This window comes from Haematobia irritans, chromosome 2 (genome assembly GCF_050003625.1).
Source record: "Haematobia irritans isolate KBUSLIRL chromosome 2, ASM5000362v1, whole genome shotgun sequence".
Taxonomy (NCBI): Eukaryota; Metazoa; Arthropoda; class Insecta; order Diptera; family Muscidae; genus Haematobia; species Haematobia irritans.
In genome coordinates this window covers 79,033,030-79,037,166 of record NC_134398.1, presented here as the reverse complement: position 1 = coordinate 79,037,166, position 4,137 = coordinate 79,033,030, and the positions used below count along the sequence as shown (strand labels likewise).

General features: G+C 28.8%; 1 non-coding gene across 1 annotated transcript; it reads left to right on the top strand.

The window, feature by feature from the left end:
- The first annotated feature begins 3,397 nt into the window (after window positions 1-3,397).
- On the top strand, window positions 3,398-3,576 carry LOC142227718 (5.8S ribosomal RNA). Its single transcript, XR_012720003.1, has one exon. It is a non-coding gene; the product is annotated as a 5.8S ribosomal RNA (ribosomal RNA).
- The last annotated feature ends 561 nt before the right edge of the window (window positions 3,577-4,137 follow it).

Genomic DNA, 4,137 nt, shown 5'->3' with positions numbered 1-4,137 from the left:
CAAATTTAAAATCGTCATACATTTACAAAACTGAGTATAGGATTTTCGACCCAAAAATGTTTCCCCGACCAAAAATAACATTTTGGTCATATTCCTTCTTTGTGTGTACTTAACAAAATATCTCCAAAATTGTTCCGGCAATTTTGCAATTACTGTGCAATTCATAGCATAATTCTGTCAATTTTAATTTAATTTAATTTTTTGTCAATACACCAATAAATTTTACAGGTCATTGAACAAACCACATACATATTTTCTCGTTCAAATTCAAAAATATTTTGTGAGGATTAAACATAACGTTCAACAACAAATATTTTGTAGTGCTGGATGCTCAACAAATTACTTACAAATTATGTTATTGAGAACACAAATTATTTGTTGCTTTCTGAATGCAACAACTTTTTTGTACTAATGGTTATTAAAAGTACAAATTAGTTTGTTGCAGGAAAATTAAAAAATTTTGTTATTAGTTTTCCAACAAAAGTTATTGGTTCTCAAACTTATTTTTATCTGTGTAGAGCTTGTCTGAAACGTTTTCCCTCGAATATTTTCAAAACTTATCGATTTTTCTAGACTGGATTTAGCATTTTTGCAGCAAAATTAGTACCATTTTATTAATTCTTACTCTTTTTTAAACTATTTGACAAAAAAAAAAACGGAAACAAAGAATTACCCATTAAAATATTAAAAAACTGAATTAAAAAGCTTCTGTGTAATTAAAATAACTAACTTTGTGAGGACATTTTTGGAAGTGCTTTTAGTTGCTTTATTATAAATTAATTGTCTAGTTATTTTTATAAAATAAAACATTAATTGAATCTATAAGTTCGGTCTATAAATTTTTAGCTATAGACCCCCTAGGAAAATTGCCTAGCTACGCTAATGAAGAAAATGTAATGTCCCAAACATATGTTCAAAAACTACTCATTGTCGGATAATAGTAAAACCAGAATACCATTATGTCGCTGAAACCCATGCGATGTAATTTGTACAGTAGAAGTTTACTTTATCATATGATTCACTAAAATCAGTATAAATTACATCAGTCTGAATACGATCTCTAAAGCATTAATTAATCATTTTAATCAATTCCTAGACATTTGTAATGGTTGAGCTTACTTCCATTATATGGAAAATGTATATGGTTCTTATAGATTCGATTAGAAACGACTTTATTGATAATCCATTTATATCAGATAAATGAATTATCAATAATTAATATTATATAGTTCTAATACAACTAATCGAAAATGCTATACATTCTACGAGATTCGAACCATAATTGCTACAATGACTACACACAAAAAAATAACTGCAAATAAATATTAACAACTTCATTTGTATGTAAAATCTGCTGATGCTCAACAAATTTGTCTAGTGAATATGAGGCATTTGTCTAGTTACAACTAGAATGTTCTAACAAATACACGGTTACTTTTTTAATCAATTTAGAAGTATAAGATGTTTCGCAACCAATGTGTTGGATACTTTCTTTTCATAATTTTAAGAAGACTTGATAAAAATATAATCGTCTTCATATATATATTTGATATTTTAATTTAGTGTTTTGGTGGAAAACCGAATTGAATCAGAAAAACATTTTTATGTGTGTACTATACACATAAAAGTATTTTTCTGATTCAATCACGATCAATTAGATCAAATTAATTTTTTAATTGAAATGTCTTCAATCAAGCACAGTTTAAATTGGAAATTAAAAAAAAAAAATACTTGACCAAAAAATTAATTGGTTTCATTAGCAAATTTTAATTATTTTTTAATTGAATCAATTAAAAATTTGTTGAATGCAAAACTCAGTTAATTTTTTCATTAAAAACGTAAATATTTTCGATTACTTTCTTAACTGACTTACCCCATTTTCAGGAAGCTCCGTTAGTGCTACGTTAGCTAACGAACTTTTAAACCGTGCTATGGACATGTCTGTCATCTTGTCTACATATTCCATATACCAGTTAGGACGTAACTGCTAAAAATTTTTAGTTAAAATTATCCGGAGAGAAGATATTTCGATTTTACTTTCTGTTAACTGGGAGTTAAAGTCTAACGGAGATACATGAAAATGATCGTTAGTGTTTTTAGTTTGATTAAAACATTGTTTGAAATAGATTTTTATTTAAAAATTAAAAAATTCGATCACTTTTTTTTAAGTGACTTAGTCTTCCAAGTTTGACTAAAAAGTTAAATGTGCCAATGAATTTTTTAATTAAAAATTTTAAAATTTTCAATCGTTGACTTAATTATCTTTATGTTTCTATCTTGATTAAAAAGTTAATTGTATCAACTTTTTAATTGAAAATATTTTGGTGATATTTTTTTCTGTTTACTCACAATTATTTCAGAATTTCTTAAAATTTGTAAAATTTTAGCACTAATGAACCCCCCAGCAAAAAAATTTGGAAGTTCTTCCAAACTTTAAAAGCACTTCCAAAAGATGTACTCCCAAAGATGTTCTTTATTTTAACTACACAGGAAGTTATTTTAATTCAATTATTTATAACTCCCTGTTTTCCTATTTTTAATGCGTAAATTTAATTTTTTTGTTTAAACAAGGTTCAAAACGGAGAAAGCAGTAATAAAATGGTACCAATTATGAAATTTTGTCGAAAAAAATTCTAAATCCATTCAAGAAATATTGCGAATTTTTCAAAACATTTTAAATCAAACGTTTCAGAAAAGCGTTAGAATGTACTAAAAATCATAAAAAAATTGTAAAAATTATTTATTCGTCAAAATATCACAAAATTTCTTTATTCACACCCAAAACAATCAATTCGGATCACTCCTTAAATATTGATGCAAATTCAGTGCAACGGCTTTTGAAATAGTGGACATCCGTCCTATGACAAGCCCATCCCAGGAAAGAAATTTTGAGGTTCTTCTCAAGGCACAACTTCAAAAGCACTTCCAAAAATGTCCTCCCAAAGATGTTCTTTATTTAATTGCACAGGAAGTTCATTTGAGTCATTTTGTATAACTCGCTTTTTTCATATTTTTAATGGGAAATTTAAAATTTTCTTGTTTTAAATGGGTTAAAAACAGATTAAAAATTAATAAAATAGTGCAAATTATTTAAATTTTGCCGAAAAAAAAGCTAAATCCTTTCTAGAAAAATTTTCGAATTTTTTAAAATATTTTATGTCAAACGTTCCAGGCAAGCGTTATAATGCATTAAAAATCATTAAAAATTTTGAAATTATTTATTCGTCAAAATATCACAAAATTTCTTTATTCACATCCAAATCATTGGATTCGCATCACACCTTAAGAAGTGATGCTAATTCAGTGCAACGGCTGTTGAAATGGTGGACATCCGTCCTATGACAAGCCTATGTTAAAATCATTGTGACCGTATGTAAAAATATAAAAAAATAAATATCACTCTAAGCGGTGGATCACTTGGCTCATGGGTCGATGAAGAACGCAGCAAACTGTGCGTCATCGTGTGAACTGCAGGACACATGAACATCGACATTTTGAACGTATATCGCAGTTCATGCTGTAAGGTACTTTAATTAATTTTAAGGTGCTGCTTGGACTACATATGGTTGAGGGTTGTAAGACTATTCTAAATAAGTTGTTTTAATAAATGTTTAAACAATCTCAACTCATATGGGACTACCCCCTGAATTTAAGCATATTAATGAGGGGAGGAAAAGAAACTAACAAGGATTTTCTTAGTAGCGGCGAGCGAAAAGAAATCACTTCAGCACAAAGTCACTTTGTCTTTATGGCAAATGTGAGATGTAGTGTATGGAATGTTCAATTTCTAGTACGAGAAATTAGCGATTTAAGTCCTTCTTACATGAGGCCTTTTACCTATAGAGGGTGCCAGGCCCGTATAACGTTAATGATTACTAGAGAGCATTTCCAAAGAGTCATGCTGCTTGATAGTGCAGCACTAAGTGGGTGGTAAACTCCATCTAAAACTAAATATAACCATGAGACGGATAGTAAACAAGTACCGTGAGGGAAAGTTGAAAAGAACTCTGAACAGAGTGTTAAATAGTACGTGAAACTGCTTAGAAGTTAAGCCCGATGAACCTGAATATCCATATGGAAAATTCAACATTATGACTGTGGTATGAATAATACTGAGGGAATGGTGTGCATTTTTTC